The sequence below is a fragment of the Argiope bruennichi genome, chromosome 7 (genome assembly GCF_947563725.1).
Source record: "Argiope bruennichi chromosome 7, qqArgBrue1.1, whole genome shotgun sequence".
In the NCBI taxonomy this organism is placed as follows: domain Eukaryota; kingdom Metazoa; phylum Arthropoda; class Arachnida; order Araneae; family Araneidae; genus Argiope; species Argiope bruennichi.
Window position 1 is genome coordinate 124,272,505 of NC_079157.1, and position 26,029 is coordinate 124,298,533.

The window sequence follows — 26,029 nt, forward strand, 5'->3', positions numbered from 1 at the left end:
ATTATACAGTTCCAATACACTCACGAAATATATTTATTCTTAAGTTACTACTGGATGCGATGGAAAATCTATGTTCCAATTCGAAGGTACGAAAAATTTGGTTCGGACCTCACAACCATGAGTTTCGTTCAGCAGACAGGAACAGAATCTCAGCATCCTTTTAGCCGCATTTGAATCCAACACAAACTAAAGACGTTTAACCTAGGTTCCTCAGGATCACAAACTCCATCACACTTGTAATCCTACGGTAGCGAAGATGAAACCTTATCACTTAAAATGTTAGATTTGCTCTCATTATCCATATACGATTCTAATTTCCCACTGGAAGCCTGAATTACATTTCCTATGGAAAATTTCTTCTACTTACAAAACACCGAACAGATTGTCGCTATTAAAAGGGCTATCTTAAAAGTGCCAAATAACCAACTGCTTTTGTCAGGCCTGGAAATTTATAATCAAATTTCTTTGTTTCGGATTTTAATTTCGGCTTTCTCAATGTTAATTTCTACTTATCAGCGTGGTTTTTGAGAAGCAGTAATGTTGAGCCTGGTCAGAGTGTATGGAGATGCATCTATTATGACAGTTTCTATGCCGTACAGACAAGAGAATGTTTTTTAATCTAAAATGCTGAATTTTCATCTGACATCTTTCTATATTGTAAAATGCGGTTTTCTTATCGGGAAGCGTACACTTTATCATCAGGCACCATGATCAGAAACGCCTGGGAAAAATAAATTGTGCTTTTAGAGAATATTTGAAGAAATTCTTATTGAGATTAAACTAATGTTCATGCAGACATTTTTGTTTTATTTAGTTACAGGAAACGTATTATATTTTTGATATTTAGAAACTGTAACTTTTACTTCTATTTGCTAATGTTTTCCCTCTGAATCCTTTTTTTCAGTCACGTGATACTCTAGTATATAAGTGGAATTTCACCGATGTCTCGTTTCCGCTTATTACCTTTAGTTCATGTTATTGCTAATAAGCAGCGATTATAAAAACAATTTTGAGCATAATTTATATTTGTATTTGTATTTAATTATTTAATAATAAAAATATCTTTGAAGTAAGTGCATAAATTTTCAAATATTTTAACACAGTATATAGATATAAATAGATATAAATAATAGATATAATATAAATAAATATAAATAAAATTATCTTTCTGCCATGCAGAAATTTATTATCTGGATTATTCTTGTAAAAATCGTCAAAATCCTTTATTCAAATTATTTTTACAAAACTTTACAGAAATTAAAAAAAAAATGCTTCAATTTTTTTAGAGCGATTTTGGTGCGTGAGAAATTATGCTTTCAAGGAAATTAAAATTGCATAGACGCCAGTCTAGATAACTCATCGCTTTTAGTAAATTTCGAATGAATTATATTTTCATAACAATACATTTTTGTTTAACTCATTAATATGAGACTGTATTTTTTTATATAATTAGATGACACTCTTTCATTTGGAAATAAAATGGAATAGCTTGAAGTCCATAGAATAACAGAAAAGTTTATGGATTTCCATAATTTTTATACTGAGCTGTAAATGAACGAATGGTTTAATTTTGAAAGTTTCAGAGTTTCGATTCGAAGAAGGAACCGGTGTTGGGATTAAGGAGGTTTGCATTTTTATCGCAATACTATAATTAGATGATTGACACTTCTTAGATTTTTCACTACTTCCTCTCTATCCTCAGAAATGCTAAAGATAATAAAATTATGAAAACCCTTCAGATGGAAATAATGGAAATTTTGTTACTTTACAAAAGAAAATAAGGCATAATAAGGAGAAAAAGGTTTATATGTATTCATGGAATATTTATGAATTTCTTTATTATTTTGAATTGCTTATAACAATTTGGTATAGAAATCACGAACATTTTTGACAGCCCAAATCCGATTGGTTTACTGTGGAAAAGGTGGAACTGCTTTGAAGGAAAAAAAATATGCTGTACATGAGAATGGAAAAGCGTTTAAAAATATAAATGTCTTCTCAATTTACGATACTGGCCTATCTCGCCATTGAAGTTTGTAATTTCTTGGACAATTTTATCATTCTGTATATTTATTCATTTTCAGTGAACAACATCTCGAATTTTATTCCCGAATCTGATATACAAAAAAAATTATATTTTCTGAGATTAAATCTAATTTAAGTGATCAGCTAAGAGTGGCCGAGAGAACTAATCATATTTCACTAAAACTGTGGCATTCGTCTGTCTGAAACGTTCTCGTATATTCTGTAAGAAAGGCGTTATCCCAGAGAACCCCTTGCATGACATTCACGTTCATTAGGTAAGAAATATTAACTTGTGGCTTGAATTTGGCATTTTTACAGAATCTCACTTGCCATCCTCCTTGCCGATTATTTGGGTGAAAAATGACTGCGATGTTATTGTTTTATTCAAAAGTTGATAGAAATCGACAAATTTGGTGTAAATACTGTATATTAGTTTTCAATTGTCTAAGCTCAAAAACTTTTTATGTTATCTTTGTTTCAGACAGACAGACGAACGGACATTTTCGAAAAATGTTTTTTCCACATTTAGGGAAGTCTGAAACGTGGAGATTTGTCAAAATGTCGAGCTCGAATTTTTTGACAATCACTATACTTTTTCTACTCTACATATACCAGAATATAAAAAATGGGGACTTTTAATACATAAATCACCTAAATAGTTATGTTTTTAAGAAATGCAGATAGAGTTATAAGCTTTAATTGTTTTTCAACTAGCAAAGGGAGAGACTGCGTTTTTAAAACATTGCACTTAAACTTTAAATCAGGAAGCGCATAAACAAAAATATAAATGAATTCCCAAAATTCTTTAAGGCCTACCGAAGACGAATTAATTATTAGCAATAAAGTTATGTCTTTCAGAATTAAGCTTCCGGATATATCATTATATATATTTTTTCCTGCATAATTACTTTCCAATATAATTAAAAAGCTTCCTAGCTCAACGATTTTTCAAATTATGTCCCCTCTTGAAATGAGCTAATTCATCTGCGATAATCAGCAGTTTCCCTACATTTTAATTACACATACTTAACCATATTAACCTACTTTGATGCACTGCATACTATTACAACCAAAGAATGAGCTGTTTTAAATAAACGTAGAGCATAATGAGTAGAAACTTTTGCTTGCAAAATGGCGAAAATAATTCCCGGAATCAATGCAATGATGGGACGTTGTTAATTTTTCTTTCATGATAATAATTTAAAATGGAAGCTTGAAAGGAGTAATAGACATTTGATGATGTTCGTAGGAGTTCAAAGCTTTCCTTTCAATTAAAACAGCGAATGTGGGAAAATGTTCGACCTTGTGGTATTATAGAAAAATTTTTATAGGAAATTTTTTTTTTATAAAATTTGTTTTTGAGACTTCATACGGAAATTGTAGGGTATGATATATCTTGAGGTCAAGAGTTTTCATAGGAAATGAAATCTGAAGAAAGTAGTATGGGAGTAGTGATCATAGAAAGCTGTTCGATCTTCCTAAGAGAAACAGGATCAGCGTGTTTTAAGATTTCTCCCCCTCAGGGGCTCACCTACTATAGGTGAGTACGGGTGTCCCAATCCCGAGGTACCCAGAGATCTTTACTCCTTTTATGTTTACTCTCCCCTCCGTCTTCTGCTTTTGGCTGTAATTCTTCTTTTCCTAGAGGGTAGGCGAGGGAGTTCTCCATGAGAAGATGTCGCAGCTCTGTTTGCTTATTTCTTCTAATGTACAGCAAATACCCCCATGTGTATGCGGTGCGTGGCAACCCATTAGACGGGCGTTGCACTGTGGTGCCCGGTGTATCAATCGGCTGGTACCTAGCCACTTAAGTGGCTAGTCTGCTAGGGATCAAGTGAAGGAGTTACTCCTTGCGCTTGGTGTTAAGGGTGGTCACTGTTCCCGGGGGTAACTCCCAGCGTATAGGTCCCCTCAGGGGCTCACCTACTATAGGTGAGTCAGGGTGTCCCAATCCCGAGGTACCCAGGGATCTTTACTCCCTTCATACTTACTCTCCTCTACGCCTTCTGCTATTTGCTTGATCCTTCCATCCTTCGACGGCAAGCGAAGGAGCGCTCCATGAGAATCTGGCGCCGCTCTGTTTGCTTCTTTCTTCTCATGGACAGCCAAAAACCCCACGTGTTGACCGTGTGTGGCAACCCATTAGACGGGTACTGCACTGTTGGTCCCCAGTGTATCAATTCGGTCGGTAGCTAACCACCAGAGTGGTTAGTCTGCTAGGGATCAAGCGAAGGGGTCATCTTCTGGGGCTCTGCGTTAAGGGCGATAGACGTTCCTGGAAGTGGCCCTTAGCGTATAGGTTCCGATTAGCATCAAGGTAAGCGCCGAGGCTGGGGATGCCTAGAGCCGGTGGCTGCCTTCCCTTGTTGGGCTCCGTGGTGGGCGGTGCCGTCGAAACCCGAATATGAATTGCCCTTTTCATGGGTCTTTTCGAAACGTCTTTGTCCGGATATTCAATTACTGAAAATACTCCTTTTATCATCTTACATACTGACAAAACCTTCCATAAAGTCTCGCCTTTTCTCATTCAGAAACTTATTGCCTCAACCATTGGAGAAGTCAAAGATACTAAGAAACCTAAACCTGGAGATTTATTGATTGAAGCAGCCACAAAATCACAAATATCTGTACTTAAAAATTTGAAGTATTTAGGAGAATTTCCTGTGGAAACGTATGCTCATAAATCATTGAACTATTGCCGAGGTGTTATTTCCAAACTTGATCTCGAATCTGTTTCAGAGTCTGAACTTGTAAGTGAGCTAAAAAGCCAAAAATTTGTGAAGCCCGCCGAATAAAAATAAAACGTAATGGTCAACTAATTCCAACGAAGCACATAATCTTAACTTTTTGTACTCCTCAGCTTCCGAAAACTATTCTTGCTGGCTATGCACGATATAAGGTTCGCCCTTATATTCCTACTCTGTCCTTTTAACTGTCAGAGGTTCGGCCATTCGAAAAACGCTTGTCTAGGTAAACAGACTTGTTTCCGCTGTGCATCATTGGGACATTCCAGTACAGAATGTAATTCAGATCCCAAATGTATCAATTGTGATAAAACCCATACCGCAGATTCCAAGAAGTGCAATAAGTGGAAAATGGAAAAGAAAATTCAAGAGTTCAAAGTAACTAAAAATGTATCGTATTCTGAGGCAAGGAAACTTGTGTATCCCCAACCCTCTAATACATCAGCTTCATTACCATACTCACAAGTAGTCAAAAATACCATTTCTGGTTGTACTCAGACAGATGAAAAATTAACTGGAATTGGTTGTCCTCCACTTACAAAGTTACAACCTTTAATCTGATTGAGCAGCAGTTGCAAACCGCCGTAAATAAACTGGTAGCTTGGTGCGATAACAATGGGCATACTATCTCTCCGGAGAAGAGCCGATGTGTCCATTTCTGTCGGAAAAGAAAGCTTCACTTCGATACAAATATACATATTCGGAATATTCCAATTCCTGTGGGGAACGAAATACGGTTTTTGGGAGTGATTCTCGATCGGAAGCTCACATTCCTTCCACACATCTTTTATTTGCGGAAGAAGTGTGAGAAGTCCTTGAACATTTTGAAGGTGCTTTCCATAATATCCTGGGGTGCCGATCGTATCTCCTTACTCCGTATTTATCAAGCTGTAATTCTTTCCCGATTCGATTATGGATGATTGGTGTATGGTTCCGCCTGCCCATCAGTTCTGCGGCGATTGGATACTATTCACCACTCTGCATTGCGCGTCTGCTCTGGAGCATTTCGTACTTCTCCGGTTGAAAGCCTTTATGTAATTTTTCATCAGCTATCCCTTTGTTTAAGGCGTAAAAAATTGTCTGCCCTATTTTATTTTCGAACTAAATCTATTTTGAACCATCCTTTGAGCCAAATGTCATTGCCAGTTAGTCTTAGTCGGTATTATAATGCGAGTCCCTCTCACATCCTCCAATTTTGTGAGAGAACTAAATTACTTCTGAATGACTCGGACCTTAACGCTGTTCATGTTAAAGTTGTTGACACAATTAGTTTTTACCTTGGGATATACCGCAGTTTTCGTTTTTGAACCCTTTCACTGGATTCGATAAATCATTATCTGCTCCAGTTGTTTTCTAACAGCTCTTTTTATATCATCGCTATCGGTATTCTTCCTTTGTGCCAATTTTCACGGATGGCTCAAAATCGGATGGTTATTCTGGTTGTGGCATCATATTTCGATATGATACACTTAGCCACCGTCTGCATAATTGCTGCTCAATTTTTACTGCTGAGTTGGTGGCAATTTTCTGCGCACTTTAGAAAATTTCATCCTCTTTTCAGCGTAAATTTATTATTTACAGCGATAGCATGAGTGCACTGAAGATACTTTCGCATTACCACTATCGGATACATCCGATTGCCATTAAAATTTTGTTCACTTTACGACTGCTTCAGAATGATGGGTTTCAAGTCATTTTCTGTTGGGTTCCGAGTCATGTCGGCATCTCGGGAAATGAAAAGGTAGACTTGGCTGCAAAATCTGCATTGACTTTTTTGGGCATAGACCTCCCCTTTTATGATATTAAAAGGTCCATTGCTCATCACTTCTCTTCTATCTGGCAAAAGTGATGGGATCGGCAGACTGAAAATAAATTACATTTTATAAAAGCGGATATTGTTCCTTGGCCTGTTCATCCTATACGTGAGATGGATGTTAAATTGACACATCTCCGTATAGGACATACTCGCTTTATCCACAAGCATCTCATATTTGGGGAAAATTCGGCTATGTGCAACAGCTGCCAAGTTAATTTTACTATTTAGCATATCTTAATTGAATGTCCTGTCTTTAATTCATACCGTGCTCGTTTTTTTTAAAATTGTCTTCAACATTGCAGGACTTAGTGGGTGAAAGATACCACCCAAATATTTTTGAATTCTTAAGAGCTATTGGCTTTTTAACTTGTATATAGACTTTTTAATCATTCTTTTATGCGTTGAACATTTCTTTTTGTGTATTTGTACGTTTCATCATTGTTTCAAAATCTCATGAATCATAGTTTTTAAATTTTAAGATGTTAAAACTATTTTCACATCATTTTTTGGAATTTTTCTTTATATGTCTGCATTAATTAAATAAATGGGTGTTAATAATGGGTTTTAATAAATTTTATACATTTACCATTTGATTGGCACAGTATAGCCAAATATGGTTCTCACGACAGTAAAACACACAAAACCAAACCAAACCAAACCAAACTCGGCTTTTTAAGCTTCTTTGTGATTGAAGTTTGGGTTTTATTGGCAGCTCCAATGAGAAGATCACCAGAACGAAGTTTTTTAACATCCTTGACTTCACCAATAACCGAAACAATTAATCTTTGAATAAGAAAATTGGGGCTCCAACGGCACCGCCCACTACGGAGCCCTAAAAGGGAAGGCGATTGCAGGCTCTGGGTTGGTTGGTTGGTTGGTTCTTTCGGTTTTTTTTCTGGCGCAAAAGCCATGTTTGGCCATGCTGTGCCAAGCAAATAGTAAGAAAAAAGACCGACAATAAAAGCACACACATTAAAAAATATAAAAGCGAAAGGGATCAGCATGAAAATGTAGAAAATTAATGTGTAATTATGTTAATAATTTAAATAAAATACTGATGTAATAAAAGTGTTACAATGAAGCAAAGTAAAAGGTGAAACATGAACAAAAGTCAAAATTACTAAATACAAGAATAAAAGCCAATGGTCTTTAGAAATTTGAAAATATTTGAGTGGTATTTTTCTCCCACCAGGTCCTGTAATTTAAGAGAAGACGAGTAGAAAAAATTACGACGATGAACATTAAAAACGGGAAATTCGATTTAGATATGTCTAATACTAAAAGCAATCTGACAAGTGGGGTCAAATTAGCACCCTTTCACCGAAGATGAATTGACGGTGAGTATAACGAGTATGTCCTATTCGAAGGCGGGTCAATTTCACATCATCCTCCCGTATAGGTAGAACAGGCCAAAACCCGATTGTGGGGTTTATTGAATGTAGTTTGTTCTGGATCTGCAGATCCCATGATTTTTGCCAAGTTGTAAAGAGTTGATAAACAAATAACTTTTTAACGTCACAGTATGGGAGGACCAGAGACAGAGATGTTGATGCAGATTTAGCTGCAACATCAGCATTTTCATTGCCAGAAATACCCACGTGACTCGAAACCCAGCAGAGAAGATTATTAAAGCCCCTGTTTTGTAGTAACAGCAGGTTAAACAAAATTTCAAAAGCAACTGGATGCATATGGTTGCGGAAATGAGCAAGTGTTTCCAAAGCATTCATACTGTCAGTATATAAGATAAAACTGCGCTGAGTAGAAAGTAAAATTTCCTGTAGTACGTAAAAAATTGCCACCAACTCAGCAGTAAAAACAGAACAAACGTTGTTTAGACGGTAGCTGAGTGTATCAGATCTTTTATTTTATTCGGCGACTTCATAGTACTTTGTGGGGTTCGGAGAGTACAAATTCTCGGGGGAGACAGATTGATCAATTTATTGCCAATAACTGTCTTTGTTTACTTAACAACGAAGAGAAAACATACTTTCACGAGCCCACACGAAGCTGCCATACTCTTCATTTGGCCATATGCTCTCCCGAACTTCTGCCGTTGCTAAACTTTACTGTTAGCAACGATCTATATAATAGCGATCATTTTCCTATTATTGTCTCCCATGCTGATAACGGCGGTGCGACTTGCTGTACTCCGCGTTTTCTATTCCAGCAGGCAGACGGGAAGGCCTATTCGAAACTAGCAGATATCACTGAGTCTATGATCAACATCACAGATATTTCTGAAGCTGTACAAAATGTCCTTGACATTATAATCTGTGCCGCAACTTCTACTATTCCAAAGAGTCCATCACGTCTAAGGAAATTTCGAAGACAGTGGTGGAATGAAGCCTGTCTCGACAGTCACAAATATCAGGAAAAGTTATGGGACATCTTTCGAAGGTACCCTACTACAGAGAACCGCGTTGCCTTTAAAAAAGCCAAAGCACTAGCTCGTCGCATACGTCGTCGTAGTCAGAGGGAATCCCGGATTCAATTCATATCCTCCATCACATCCTCTACTTCCAGCAAAGTCCTGTGGAGAAAAGTAAAGGCTGCTAATGGTATATATATCATAACTCTTCCATTCCTGTTTTAAATAGAGGGAATGTGAAGTATTATGACCCATTAGACGTAGCCAACATTCTGGGAGAATCATTTGCACAAGTCTCCGCAATTAATTCGTATAGCCCTGCTTTTCTGGCAATTAAGAATTGCGCGGAACGGTTGCATTTAAATTTTAGTGACCGAAATACTTCTCCATATAATTGCGAGTTTAGGATGTTTGAGTTAGAAACAGCATTATCTCATGCCCATGATACCAGTCCCGGGCCTGATGGGATTACATACAATATGCTCCGCCATTTAAATAGAACTTCCCTTTCGAACCTATTGTTATTATTTAACAGAATATGGATCGAACAGAAGTATCCTTCACAATGGCGGGACGCTATAGTGATCCTATCTTAAAACTTAACAAGGAAGCTTCTAATCCTCTGAACTACGGACCAATTGCACTAACAAGTTGTCTTTGCAAGACCTTTGAGCGAATGGTCAATGCTCGAATCGTATATGAATTGGAGAAACAAGGATGCATCTCTCCGTTGCAGAGTGGTTTCCGTAGAGGTAGAACTACTTTCGATAACCTCGCATTGCTGGAAACCCAGATACGCAACGCATTTGTCACAAGGAACCACTTTGTCTCTATTTTCTTCGATACAGAAAAAGCATATGACCGTGCTTGGCGCTTTGGCATACTTTCAACTCTTTTTAACTTTGGATTTAGGGGAAACCTGCCCATATTTTTACAGAACTTTTTATTATATCGGACCTTCAGAGTTCGTTTTGGGAACTTCTACTCAAATCATTTTATTCAAGTTGAGGGGTTCCACAAGGAAGTGTCCTCAGTGTCACCCTTTTTATTATTCATCTTAGCCATATTTTAGCTTATTTGCCTTCATCTGTACATGCGAGTCTCTACGTTGATGATTTGCAGATTTCATATCAAGGAAGCAATATGAATCTTATCGAGCGACAATTGCAAAATGCCGTGAACAAATTGGTAACTTGGTGTAATAACAATGGTCATAGTATTTCGCCGGAGAAGAATCGATGTGTGCACTTCTGCCGAAAGAGAAACATCCAATTAGATCCAATTATTAACATTGGAAATGTACCAATCCCTGTAGCGAATGAAATACGGGTTTTGGGAGTGATCTTCGATCGCAAGTTGAATTTCCTCCGCATATTTTACATCTGCGGAAAAGGTGTGAAAAAACATTAAATATATTGAAGGTGCTCTCCAAAATATCATGGGGTGCTGATCGAACCTCCTTATTCCGTATTTACCAAGAACTCATCCTTTCCCGAATTGATTATGGTTGCATGGTGTATGGCTCAGCACGTCCTACAGTGTTGCGGCGATTGGACACCATCCACCACACGGCTCTGAGGATATGTTCTGGAGCATTTCGCACTTCAATAGAGAGCTTATACGTCATATGTCACCAGTTACCTCTTCATTTAAGGCGTACAAAATTATCAGTTTTGTTTTATTTCCGCACACAGTCCGTACCTCATCACCCCATTTATCACAACAAACTTCCAGTTGGTCTACGTAGACTTTACGATGACCATCCTGCTTGCATTCTGCTATTCTCTGAGAGAGCCAAAATGATACTACACGATTCGGACTTTAACGATTTAACAGTCAAAGTTCATAACCGTTTTATCTTTCCACCTTGGGATATCCCGCAATTTTCATTTCTGAATCCATTCGTTGGTATCGATAAGTCGTCAGCAGCTTCTGTAGTCTTCCAAGTCGTCTTTTTATTTCATAGTTATCAGTATTATTTGTTTGTGCCGATTTTCACGGATGGCTCGAAATCAGCTGGATATGTTGGTTGTGGTATCATACTGCCATCTGATACACTGAGCTACCGACTTCATAATTGCTGCTCTGTTTTTACTGCTGAGTTGATGGCAATTGTCTCTGCTCTCCAGATAATTCCGCCTGCTCCTCAGCGTAATTTCATTATTTATTCTGATAGCATGAGTGCTTTGGAATTGCTATCTAATTATGATAATCGGATACATCCTATCGCTACCTGCATTTTATTCACTTTGAGTTTACTGAAAAACAATGGTTTTAATATCATTTTTGTTGCGTTCCGAGTCATGTAGGAATATCAGACAATGAACAGGCCGACTCGGTTTGTTCTGAATCTGCGACATCTGACTTAAGGACTGGAATACCGTATTGTGACCTTAAGATGGCATTCTCCTGCCATATAACTTCTTCTTGGCAAGAAGCATGGGATCGGCAGACGCATAATAAACTACACTCAATAAAACAGACAATTGGTTTTTAGCCCGTTCTTTCTATACGTGAGATGGATGTCAAACTGACTCGTCTCCGTATAGGACCCACATGATACACCCATAGGCATCTCATTTTTGGTGAGAGGGCACCAGTGTGTCCTACATGTCATGTTGATTTTAGTATCACACATATTTTGATTGAATGCCCTGTTTTTTAACCCTGAACGTGTTTACCATTTTTCAACATCTTCAACAACTTTAGAGGACTTGGTGGGAGAAAAATTCCACCGAAATATTTTTAACTTTTTACGAGCCATTCGTTTTTATACTTGCATTTAACACCTTTTACCGTTTGTTAGTGTTTTGCATGGTCTCATTGCTTCTCATTAAGTTTTCATTATCATATGTTAATACCCATGTTCATATTATATTACCAGAATTTTCATTTTTTAAAGTGCTATATTTTAACCAGTTTTATGCTGATATCATAAATTTTATATTTTATAATCTGCTCTGATTTTACCGGTTGCTTGGCGCAGTATAACCAAACATGGTTCTTGCATCATTAAACCACAAACAAACAAACCCAAGGAGGAAAGGAATAAAAATCAAGAAATGTAATGGCAACGTTATTAAGGTCCGAGTCATGCATGAAATGTTTTACTCTCCGACAAAAAGGGAGAATATAATAAGGTCGGGCATCATAAACTCTTTGAAGGTTTTCAGGAAAATCCATACAATAAATGGGATGGTTTGGGACAGATTGTGCCCGAAAATATAACAAAGTAGATAATTTTTGACGCCTCAAAAAAGTTGCAACTGGTGACAAAGCATATCTAAACTCTCAACTGGAGAGGTGCGGAAAGCACCAGAGCAGATCCTGAGAGCAGAGTGATGGACAGTATCAAGATGTCTCAAAACAGAAGAGCGGGCAGACCCATAAACCATACAGCCATAATCCACTCGTGAAAGAATGACCGCTTGGTACATACGGAGTAGGGAGGCTACCCAGGATGTTTTGGAGTGAACTTTTAAGATATTCAATTTTTTCTCGCATACCTTCCTCAAGTTTAATATATGTGGAAGGAAAGTGAGTTTACGATCGAACGTCACTCCCAAAAATCTTACTTCAGTCTCAACTGGAATTGCTGTATCACGTATCTTTACAACAGGATCTAAATGCATATTTCTCTTCTTACAGAAGTGAACACATTGACTCTTCTCAGGAGAGATAGTGTGACCATTTTTATTACACCAAGTTACCAGTTCATTAACTACATTTTGTAATTGTTGTTCTATTAAATTCATGTTATTATCTTGGCATGAAATCTGTAGATCATCAACATAGAGACTAGCTTCTACAAATGATGGCAAACAATTTAAAATCTGACTGAGATGCACAATAAAAAGTGTGACGCTGAGGACACTTCCTTGTGGGACACCCTCAGCTGGTATAAAATGATTTGAATAAAAACTACCAATACGAACTCGAAATATACGATGAGATAAAAAGTTCTCTAAAAATATGGGCATGTTTCCTCTAAAACCAAGTTTAAAAAGTGTAGAAAGTATGCCATAGCGCCACGCATGGTCATATGCTTTCTCAATATCAAATAATATGGAGACAAGGTGGGTTTCCCTGACAAATGCGTTCCGAATTTGGGTTTCCAATAAAATGAGATTATCAAAAGTTGATCTGCCTCTGCAGAAACCACTTTGAAACTGGGGTATGCATCCTTGTTTCTCCAATTCGAAGATTAGACGAGCATTGACCATGCGTTCAAAGGTCTTACAAAGACAATTGGTAAGGGCAATAGGTCTATAGTTGAGAGGGTTTGATGGATTTTTCCCAGGTTTTAGAATTGGAATTACAGTAGCTTCGCTCCATTGTTTAGGATATTTATGTTCAGTCCAAATTCTGTTTAAAAGTAGCAACAGATTAGATAAGGAAGTTACATTTAAATGGCAAAGCATACTATAAGTTATTCCATCTGGTCCCGTGCTTGTGCCGCAGGTTTGAGAGAGAGCTGTTTTCAATTCAAACATCCTGAATTCAGAGTTGTATGTTGAAGTATTTCGGTCATTAAAATGCAAAATCAACCGTTCCGCAGGATTCTTAATTTCCAGAAATTCAGAACTATAGGAATCAAACTTGTGGAAACTTCTAATGGGGAGGAATGCACTAAGTTTCCTGTTTTTAAAACAGAAATGGAAGTTTCACTATAAATACCATTTGCAGCTTTTATCTTTTTCCACAAAAGTTTGGTGGAAGTTGAGGATGTGATCGAAGACACCAACTTGATCCAAGATTACCTCTGACTACGTCTGCAAATGCTTCGAGCTAAGACTTTGGCTTTCTTAAAAGCGACAAGATTTTCTATCGTAGGGTACCTTCTAAAAATATTCCAGCGTTTCTTCTGCTTCTTATAACTATCGCGGCAAACTTCATTCCACCATGGTCTGCAAAATTTTCTCAGACGTGGGGAGGTCTTTGGAATGGTGGCATTTGCGGCGCTTATTATGAAGTCAACGACTTGTTGCACTGCTTTTGTGATATCGTAAGTATTGGCCATGATCTCGGTGATTTCTGCCAAATGTGTGAAAGCATCCCAGTCTGCCCGCTGGAATAGAAAACGCGGAGGACAAGGAGTCGCACCACCGCTATCAGCATGTGAGACCATAATAGGGAAGTGATCACTATTATGAAGATTTTTGCTTACTGCAAAAGTCAGCAATGGCATGAACTCAGGAGAACATATGGCCAAATCAACACTATGGAAGCTTCGTGTGGGTTCATGAAAGTAAGTCTTCTCGTCATTATTAAGGAGACAGAGACATTTATTAGAAATAAATTGCTTGATCTGTCACCCACGAGAATTAGTACTTTCTGAACGCCACCAAACACTATGCCCGTTGAAATCGCCTAGTATAAGTTGTTTAGGAAGCTGGTCCACTAAATTGTCAAGATGTTGTTGACTAATGACATTATGAGGCGGTAAATATATACTACAGACTGCGACTAATGTTCGTGTGTGAACTTGCACTGCCACAGCCTGTAGAGGTGTATGTAAAGTAAGAGGTATGCTCGGATATAGATTTGAAGTGAAGATACAGACACCACCAGAACTCAGAGATCCTGTGTCTCTATCTTTCCTGGTACAATTATAAGCTCTCAATTTTATTGGAATATTGGGTGTTAAGAAGGTTTCTTGAACACCTAAATAAATTGGATGAAATTTGTTTAAAATTGTCTTGATGTCTGGAAGTTTGGTACGAATGCCGCGACAATTCCATGAAAAGAAGGTACCCATTACGAGCGAGGTTTGGAAAAGGAGAGAGAATGTTCATTTATTGGAGTTGCCTGATCTTCGCAACTCATATCAAGTGCATCTTCATCCTCCGACGGATGGAGCTTAAAATCGGGAATGGTTGGCTTGCCCCCAAAAATGGACGTTAAGTCCTTATGAGCTATTCCATCTTTGGCCACCTCCAAAGCAACTGAATTCTGTGAAGTAGACTTTTGCAGTTTCGAGGAAAGTTCTTTATGTGAAATACCACGTTTTGCGAGTTTTAATGTCCGTGAGGACTGAGGTTTTTTTTCCGAATTTTTTTAGATGTTGACAGGTCAGGTTTAGGAGATTCTGGAAGGCGTTTAACAGAATTCTCAGAATCAGATTCAAACGTTTTTGCAGGAGGTTTTATTTTTGAAGTCTACTTCATACAGTTCTCACAGGAACAATTTATGCAAAACAATTTTCGGACAATAAAAGCATAACGTACACCAGGAGTAGGGGTTTGAGTTTGGACCCTACACCTGGCTTCGGGATATGATAAATTTTCTTTTATTTTTATCGATGTCACTTGTTTCTCCAAGTTCCAGCGTGGGCAAGATCGAGCATATGAAGGATGATTGCCAAAGCAGTTCACGCACTTTTCTTGTGCGCTACACTGCTGGCTATCATGCCCTTTTTCAGCACAACGGGCACAAGTTGCACGAGTCCCGCGGCAATTAACTTTGGAATGGCCATATCGCTGGCACTGGTAGCATCTCAATGGATTCGGAATGTATTGTCGAACTGGTAACTTTATATAGCCCGCATATATAAATTCAGGTATTTTAGACTGTGAAATGTAAGTATGTAGTGCTTAGTTGGGAGGATTTGACCTTCTCGCCGAATTGTAATCTGACGAACTTGAATCACTCCTTGTGGTTTCAATTCATGAGATATTTCTTCTATGGAGACATTCAATAATTCTCCGCAGGTAATAATACCTTTGGAGACATTTAGAGATGTTTGTGGATTTACAGAAACAGGAATATTTGCAAGAGCTTTGATTTTGATCGCATTTTCTGAATAGATAGGGCATCACCAACTGTAGCTCATACTGCGTTTTGCACAAGGAATGGTGAAACAGAAGAAAAGTTCTCTTGTTTATCTGATAGGCGTTTGATTACAAAAAAAATTATCAAAATAATGAATATTAGTCTGTGGATGGTAAACTTTATGCCCACTGAAGGGACCACGTTTGGAGGAGCCCATGCGATATTAAATACGATTCAGGCCCGATGGCACCGCCCACCACGGAGCCCAACAAGGGAAGACAATTACCGACTTTGATAATTTCCAGCCTCGGCATACACCTTAGTGCTAGCCGGAACCTATACGCTGGGAGTTACCCCCGGGGACAGTGACTACCCTTAACGCCAAGCCCAAGGAGTAACCCCTTCGCTTGATCTCTAGCAGAGTAGCCACTCAGGTGACCAGCCGATTGATAGACCGGGGACCACAGTGCACCACCCGGTTATCTAATGGGTCGCCACGCACGGCCAACACATGGAGTTTTGGCTCTCCATCAGAAGCAAGAAGCAAACAGAGCGTCAACGGCTTCTCATGGAGAGGTCCCTCCCCTCCCCTCCCCTCCACTGGGAGTTACCCCCGGGGACAGTGACTACCCTTAACGCCAAGCCCCTCCCCTACGCTGGGAGTTACCCCCGGGGACAGTGACTACCCTTAACGCCAAGCCCAAGGAGTAACCCCTTCGCTTGATCCCTAGCAGAGTAGCCACTCAGGTGACCAGCCGATTGATAGACCGGGGACCAAAGTGCACCACCCGGTTATCTAATGGGTCGCCACGCACGGCCAACACGTGGGGTTTTGGCTCTCCATCAGAAGCAAGAAGCAAACAGAGCGTCAACGGCTTCTCATGGAGAGGTCCCTCCCCTCCCCTCCCCTCAGGAACTCACCTACTATAGGTGAGTACGGGTGTCCCAATCCCGAGGTTCCCAGGGATCTTTACTCCCTTTCTGTTCGCACTCCTCTAAGCCTTTTACTTTCTGCTGTGTTTTTTCATTTCCTAGACGGCAAGCGAGGGAGCTCTCCATGAGAAATTGCCGCCCTCTGTTTGCTTCTTGCTTCTCATGGACAGCCAAAACCCCACGTGTTGGCCGTGCGTGGCAACCCATTTGACAGACGGGTGGTGCACTGTGCTCCCCGGTGTATCAATCGGCTGGTCGCTAGCCACCTGAGTGGTTAGTGTGCTAGGGATCAAGCGAAGGGGTTACTCCTTGGGTTGGAGTTAAGTGTGGTCACTGTCCCCGGGGATAACTCCCAGCGTATAGGTACCGGCCAGCGCTAAGGTAAGTGCCGAGCCTGGGAATGGCCAGAGCCGGTGGCTGCCTTCCCTTGTCGGGCTCCGTGGTGGGCAGTGCCGTCGGACCTGAATCGTATTCGATATAGCATGTGCTCCTCCCGAAAATCTCCCTTCAGTGGGCATCACAAAGAACTCAATCTTAAATTTAATATTCCACATTTTCACAATTATTTCGTTATCAAACGTGTTTCTGAAAAGAATGATTCATTTAATTCTATTTCACCATTCCTCGTACAGAAAGCCATTACAGCAACCATTGGTGAGGTATCTTCTATCTGGAAGATGCGTTTTGGTGACTTACTGGTAAGTCAGGTAACTTCCAAAAAGCAAGCACAGCAAGTTATGAAACTTAAAGCCTTAGCCAACTTTGCCGTTACTGTCAGCTCTCACGCATCCCTAAATTTCTCCAAAGGAGTAATAACGTGTGGGGAATTCTTTAACGTTCCTCTAGAGGAGATCTCCAAGGAACTGAAACCCCAAGGAGTAACTCATGTACGTCAGATCACCATTCGGCGGGATGGACAACTCCTACCCACCAAAAATTACGTAATGACCTTTCATAGACCAAAAATACCTGAATTCCTTTATGCAGGATATATAAAATTGCCTGTCCGCCAGTACATCCCTAATCCTTTAATGCCAGCGTTCTGGCCACTCCAGGGCTAACTGCCCCCTCAGGGGCTCACCTCCTATAGGTGAGTATGGGTGTCCCAATCCCGAGGTACCCAGGGATCTATACTTCCTTTATGTTTATACTCCTCGTCACCTTATGCTATCTGCTGTTTTTTTCCTTCCCTCGACGGCAGGCGAGGGAGCTCTCCATGAGAAGCTGTCACCGCTCTGTTTGCTTCTTGCTTCTCATGGACAGCCAATGTCCCACGTGTTGGCCGTGCGTGGCGACCCATTTGAAAGACGGGTGGTGCACTGTGGTCCCCTGTGCATCAATCGGCTGGTAGCTAGTCACCTGAGTGGCTAGTCTGCTAGGGATCAAGCGAAGGGGTTACTCCTTGGGCTTGGCGTTAATTGTGGTCACTGTCCCCGGGGGTAACTCCCAGCGTATAGGTTCCGGCTAGCACCAAGGTAAGCGCCGAGGCTGGGAATGGCCAGAGCCGGTGGCTGCCTTCCCTTGTTGGGCTCCGTGGTGGGCGGTGCCGTCGGGCCCGAACCTTACACAATGTTGTATGGCTCCTCCCAAAAAGGCTCCCTTCAGTGGGCATCATCACAAAGTTCAAATTCAATCAACAGAAAAATATTTCGATCATTTTTTTACTGTACACCGTATTTCTGATGAAAATGAAACTTTTAACACAGTGTCACCATTTTTGGTAGACAAAGCATTTCTTAGTACAGTTGGTGAAGTTACTAATATTCGCAAACTTCGATCAGGTGATTTGCTGGTTGAGGTAAGCTCCCGTCAGCAATCCCAGAAAATTATGAAATTGAAAGCCTTGGCAACAATTCCGATAAGCGTTAGTCCTCATAAGTCTTTGAACTCTTCAAAAGGAGTAATAACTTGTGGGGAATTATTCAATGTCCCTGTCGAAATTATAACCAAAGAATTAAAATTCCAAGGGGTGACTCATGTACGCCAGATTACCATTCGGCGGGATGGACAACTCCTTAATACAAAGCACTATGTTCTTACGTTCAATAGTCCCCAATTACCTGAATCAATTAAAGCAGGATATATAAATTTGCCTGTACGACCATATATTCCTAACCCTCAACGCTGTTACCAATGTCAGCGCTATGGTCATTCTAAAATGAACTGCCGCGGGACTCTGACTTGCGCCCGCTGTGCAGAAAAGAATCATGATGGTCAGCAGTGTTCTGCACCTGAAAAGTGCATTAACTGCAATGGAGACCACACTGCTTATTCCCGACTTTGTCCGCGTTGGCAACTAGAGAAGAAAATAGTTGCAGGCAAATTTAAAGAGAACATGTCGTATCCTGAAGCGAGACGCAAGATTATAGCTCAAACTCCTACAGAAGGTTCAAGTTATGCATCAGCTGTTCAAAGGAATCCCCCAACTGTAGTTAATCAAAACGTTCAAATCGAAAAAACAAAACTTTCCATTCAAGCACAATCCTCGAATTCTGAATGTGACTTAAATGATATTCCTGAGCCATCTAACGCCCGTAGGCGTAAATCTAAATCTAAATCACAGACTTCTTTGGCACTTAGACTTTCAAAGCGAGGTCTAACAAAACATGATTTACCGATAAAATTAAAAAAATCTACAGTTAAAAACTCTGTCGCTCTAGGTTTAGCAAATAAGGGTGTTGTCCAACAGGACTTAACGTCAATTTTTGGGGCTCCCTTAAAAAGTCCTGAACTTATTTCCCTTCACCCATCGGAGGAAGAGGATGAGTTAAAAATGAGTTGCGATGCTCCGGCAACTCCATCAACTTCTATTTATCCCCTTACTAAAACATTATCTTAATGGGTACGTTCCTTTCATGGAATTGTCGCGGCCTTCGTTCTAAACTACAAGACATTAAAGATATCATCAACAAATTTCATCCAATTTGTATTGGACTACAAGAAACCTTCTTGTCGTCCAACATTCCTCTCAAACTACGTGGTTACAACAGTGTTCGGAAGGATACAATCCATGGAACTGGTGGCGTTTGTATCCTTACATCTAACTTATACCCGAGCACAGCTCTCACTTTGCACACTACATTGCAGGCTGTGGCTGTGCAAGTTCATGCTCGAAAATTAGTCACAGTTTGTAGCCTTTATTTACCACCACACGATTTGATTAACCAACATGATCCTGATAATCTCATGGACCAGCTTCCCGCGCCTTTTCTGTTATTTGGCGATTTTAACGGCCACAGTATCTTGTGGGGCTCTGATAGTACAAATTCTCGCGGGCGACAGATTGAACGGTTCATATCTGATAACTGTCTCTGTCTCCTTAACAGTGACGAGAAAACCTACTTTCATGAGCCCACACGTACCTTCCACAGCTTAGACTTGGCCATATGCTCTCCTGATATCCTACCTTTGCTTAATTTTATAGTCGGAAGTGATCTCCATGATAGTGATCACTTCCCTTTAATAGTCTCCTATACTGAAACTGATTTCAAGCAATGTCCACCACGTTATGCCTTTCAGAGGGCTGATTGGGCTGCCTTCATGCAACAAGCAGTGATTTCTGAGAATATGGTCAGCATGGCCGACATTACACACGCAATACAAAGTGTCGTCGACTGTTTACTTAAAGCCGCCAATAATACCATACCTAAAAGTTTCCCACGTATGCGAAAATTTCGAAGACCGTGGTGGAACGAAGCCTGCCGCGATAGTTACAAGGAACAAAAGAAACGGTGGAACATTTCCCGCAGGTACCCTACATCGGAGAATCTTATTGCCTTTAAACGTGCTAGAGCGAATGCTCGTTGAATTCGTCGGCGTAGCCAGAGGGAGTCCTGGTGTCGCTTTATTTCCTCAATCACATCCTTTACTTCCAGCAAATTGTTATGGAAAAAAGTCAAAGCTGCTAATGGAGTATATAAAGATTTCTCCTTCCCAGTTTTGAATACTGGAAATGGGGTGATGTCTTCTCCATTAGACGTTGCCAATACTCTCGGAGAAGCCTTTGCAAAGGTTTCCGCAGCTGATAATTACATGCCTGCTTTTATAATGGCTAAGAATCGCGCGGAACGGAAGTCTTTGCGTTTCACTATCCGAAACTCCTACTCTTACAATTCAGAATTTAGGATGAATGAATTATTGACGGCCTTGTCTAAAGCACGTGATACCAGTCCTGGTCCTGATGGAATCACGTATAACATGCTTCGCCATTTGTCTACCACTTCTCTTTCCAACCTGTTATTTCTATTTAACCGTATTTGGAATGAACAGAAGTTCCCATCACAATGGCATGAAGCTATTGTGATTCCAATCCTGAAACCCGGCAAAGACGCCTCTAACCCTCTGCACTATAGGCCAATTGCTCTCACAAGTTGTCTATGTAAAACACTAGAGCGCATGGTTAATGCCCGTCTTGTGTTTGAGTTGGAGAAAAAAACATGTATTCCGCCATTGCAGAATGGCTTCCGCAAGGGACGCTCGACATTGGATAATATCGTCCTTCTCGAGACCTAAATTCGAAACGCATTCGTCCGGCGGAATCATCTGGTCTCCATATTCTTCGACATAGAAAAGGCTTATGACCGTGCTTGGCGTTTTGGCATTCTTGATACTCTTTCAAATTTCGGATTTAAAGGAAATTTACCTGTGTTTTTAAAGAACTTTTTATCATTAAGAACATTTCGTGTACGCATTGGAAATTTTTATTCTGATCGTTTTATTCAAGCTGAGGGAGTTCCAAAAGGAAGTATCCTCAGTGTGACGCTTTTCGTAACTCATTTTAGCCAGATTCTTAATGTGTTACCACCATCTGTTAAAGGCACATTATATGTGGATGATCTTCAGATCTCTTCCCAAGGGAGCAATATGCGCGTAATCGAACGCCAACTGCAGGTTGCAGTTAACAAGCTAGTAGACTGGTGTGATGAAAATGGGCATACGATTTCTCCCGAGAAAAGTCGATGTGTTCACTTTTGCAGGAAGCGTGGCATCCATTTGGATCCTTTAATCCATATCCGGAATGCTAACATTCCTGTAGTAAACGAAGTAAAATTTTTGGGAATAATATTTGACCGTAAGCTCACTTTCTTTCCGCATGTCTTACATCTGCGGAAGAAGTGTGACAGGTCTTTAAACATTCTCAAAGTACTTTCTAGGACATCTTGGGGTGCTGATAGCATATCATTACTCCGCATTTATCAAGCAGTGACGCTATCACGTATTGATTACGGATGCGTGGTGTATGGCTCTGCGAGATCTGTCATTTTACGTAGATTAGACACTACACACCATTCTGCTTTAAGGATTTGTTCGGGTGCATTTCGGACTTCGCCAGTGGAGAGCCTTTATGTAATCTGTCATCAGTTACCACTAAGTTTACGACGCCAAAAATTATCTGCCCAGTACTATCTTCGAGCTCTGTCTATTCCGAAGCACCCCTTGTGTTCTATAGCTGTTCCAGCGAGTCTTCGGAGACTCTATACTGCACGACCCTATCATATTTTACCATTCTGCGAAAGAGTTAAAATAATACTTCATGATTCGGAACTTCATGATGTAGCGATTCAGACTACAGATCTTTTTCCGTTTCCTCCATGGGATATTCCTCAATTTCGTTTTCTAAATCCATTTTCAGGTTTCGAGAAAACGACGACTGCTCTTGTAATTTTTCAGAAACTTTTTGATTCTCATCGTAGTCAATATTCGGACTATTTGAAAATTTTCACAGATGGGTCAAAGTCAGACGGTCACGTTGGTTGTGGTATTGTTTCTGACACTAATGTACTGAGCTACTGTCTCGATACAACATTCTCGGTCTTATCTGCCGAGTTAGTGGCGATCCTTTATGCCCTTCAGATGATTTCACTGTCTACTGAACGAAAATTTTGCATATATACGGACAGCTTGAGTTCCTTGGAAGCACTTTCCCACTTCTGTAATCGAATTCATCCTGTTTCCCTGGAAATCTGGAGTCTGTTAAGGACTCTAAACAACAGAGACTACGAGATATTGTTTTGTTGGGTTCCGAGTCATGTCGGAATTGGTGGAAACGAGATGGCAGATAATGTAGCAAAGAGAGCATCTTTACTGTTGAAACGAGATATCCCAAGCAATGATGTAAAAAATTATTTGGTGCGTCGTTTATATACGCTGTGGCAGGAATCATGGAATCGCCATGTTAGAAATAAACTTCATTCAATAAAACCGACAATTTCACCCTGGCCTTGCCATCCAGTGCGTGAGTACGATGTTAAATTAACTAGACTCCGCATTGGTCATACCCGTTTAACTCATCGATACCTTTTATTCGGCGAAAGAGCTCCTACTTGTCCAAATTGTCATGTAAATTTAACTATTGTTCATGTTTTAATCGAGTGTCCTAATTTTAGAGGTCATCGGAAACAATTTTTTAACAGCTCATCGATAGAAATGCAAATTCTGGTGGGGGAACACCCCCATCAAAACATTTTTAAATTTTTAAAAGCTATTGGTGTGTACCATTTTATTTAATATTTTATCATCATGTAATTTAAACATCTTGTTCTCTTTTAAAAACCCCATGCCGACATTTTAATCATAGTGCATTTTGACAATTATTTAATTTTACATACATAATTTTTTATATATATTTTAACCATACGTTTGGCGCAGTATGGTCAGAATTGGCTCTTGCTCCATTAAAACCCACAAATCCAAATCCATCCAGGGCTAACTGCCGCGGAACATTAACATGCGCCCGCTGTGCTGAAAAAGGCCACGACAGCCAGCAATGTAACGCTGAAGAAAAATGTGTAAATTGCTGTGAGAATCATGCATCTTTCTCTCGTTCCTGTGAACGATGGAAAGTTGAAAAATAAATTACCTCTATTAAATATAAAGAAGACATCAGCTATCCTGAAGCTCGGAAAAAAGTTCTAAATCAGACACCAAAACCTGGATTGAGCTATGTTTCCATAGATAAAACAACCTTATGTGTAAATTGTTTCTGCACAAATTGTGCAAAATATGCTCCCCAACCGAAAAATACTGAAAAGTCATCCGATTCGGAAATTGAAAATGAAACAAACACGACTCCTGTAACTAGCAAATCGTCTAGACCTAAAATTAGTTCTAACTCTCAGAAATCACTTAAACTTAAGCTTTCGAAACGAGGAACCTCACCAAAAGACATCAGCTCAGTGGGTGTCAATGTGAAGAAATTAATATACGAAATACGACGCATTACTATACGAAAAGATGCACAACTTCTTGACACTAAACATTTAGTGCTCACATTTCATGTCACCAGAATACCAGATTCTATAAAAGCGGGTTACATGAAATTGGCAGTCCGGCATTATATTCCGAATCCCTTACGGTGTTTTAAATGCCAACGATTCGGCCATTCGAAAGCTTCCTTCCGCTGGACACTTACTTGTGCCCGTTGTGCGGAAGCAGGCCATGATAGTTCTGCTTGTACTGCGGTTGAAAAGTGCAAAAATTGCAAAGGTTCTCATGCTTCTTTTTCTCGTACATGCCCCACTTGAAAATTTGAAAAGGAAGTCATTTCAGAAAAAGTTACGAAACAAATAACGTACGTAGAAGCAAAGCGAAATGTCAAAGCCCGTTTACCGGCACCTGAAATAAGTTATGCAAGCTTGGTGCAAAAAAAGGTTCAAACAAAAAGCACTCAAATGGACCCTGTGGGCTTGCCTTCTGTTTCCGTCGTATTCCAAGCATCATATATACCTTCTGAAACTTGTTCTAAATCTGCTGAAGCCTTTATAAATTTGCCTTCAAATAATACTGCTAAAAAACCATGTTTATCTAAATCTGGAGTTCCAGATTGTACTGCTGATCCACCAGACTTCTCTAATTTTAAGACTGTTCAAAATAGGAAAAAAATTGAAAAAAGATTCTAACATTAATAGGAATTATTTGTCCAAAAGTGTGGGCAAAACCTTGAAATCTAATAAAACTGTACATAGTGCAGCAGCATCCAAACTAAATTCAGGTAATAATCACAGTTCTAAGTTTTCGAAAACTTCACCCAAACAATTTTCAAACACCATTTCAAAAAAGGTCAACCTTTCCTCTAATTCTCCAAAAAATAAAATCATGGTTACTGATGAAGATACCTCTCATGTTCATAACTATCCTGCATCTAAGAACCCTCAGGGGCTCACCTACTATAGGTGAGTACGGGTGTCCCAATCCCGAGGTTCCCAGGGATCTTTACTCCCTTTATGTTTACTCTCCACTGCGACTTCTGCTGTCTCCTTTTTTCTTCTTTCCTTCGAGGGTAGACAAGGGAGCTCTCCATGAGAAGCTGTCGCCGCTCTGTTTGCTTCCTGCTTCTCATGGACAGCAAATACTCCCACGTGTTTGCCGTGCGTGGCGATCCATTAGACGGGTGGTGCACTGTGGTCCCCGGTGTATCAATTGGCTGGTCGCTAGCCACCTGAGTGGTTAGTTTGCTAGGGATCAAGCGAAGGGGCTACTCCTTGGGCTTGGCGTTAAGGGTGGTCACTGTCCCTGGGGGGTAGCTCCCAGCGTACCGATAGCACTAGGGTGGGTGCCGAGGCTGGGAATGACCAGAGGCGGTAATTGCCTTCCCTTGTTGGGCTCCGTGGTGGGCGGTGCCGTCGGGCCCGAATCAATTGTCATATCGTATGGGCTCCTCAAAACATGGTCCCTTTAGTGGGCGTCATAATGTACATATTACTTCCAATTCTGAACATCATTTCGACCGATATTTTATAATTAAACGTATATCTAATGAAAACGAATCTTTTGATGCAGTATCTGCTTTCCTAATGCAGAAATCTATCTCCGCAACAGTTGGGGAAGTTGCATCTATTAAAAAAATGAGATCTTGTGACTTGCTTGTAGAGGTCAGTACTCGAAAGAAAGCCCAGAATATTCAAAAAGTGAAAGCTCTCGCCACGATCCCTGTTACTATCAGCCCTCATACATCATTAAACACATCTCAAGGCGTCATTACTTGCGGTGAAATATTTAACCTCCCTTTAGACTACATTCAAGAGGAGTTAAAACCACAAGGTGTAATAAAAGTTCGCCGCATTACCATCCGGCGAGAAGGACAAATACTGGAAACTAAGCATCACATCCTCACTTTTAAGTCGCCAAAACTGCCAGATTTCATATATGCAGGTTATATCAAGCTACCTGTCCGGCCATATATCCCAAACCCACTCAGATGTTTCAAGTGCCAGCGTTTTGGGCACTCTAAAGCTAATTGCCGCGGAACTGTTAAAGCCAGCAATGAAAGTCAACAATGTTTCGCACCAGAGAAGTGCGTAAACTGCAAAGGTGAGCATACTTCTTTCTCTCGGTTATGCCCACGCTGGAAACTTGAAAAACAAATCACCACTA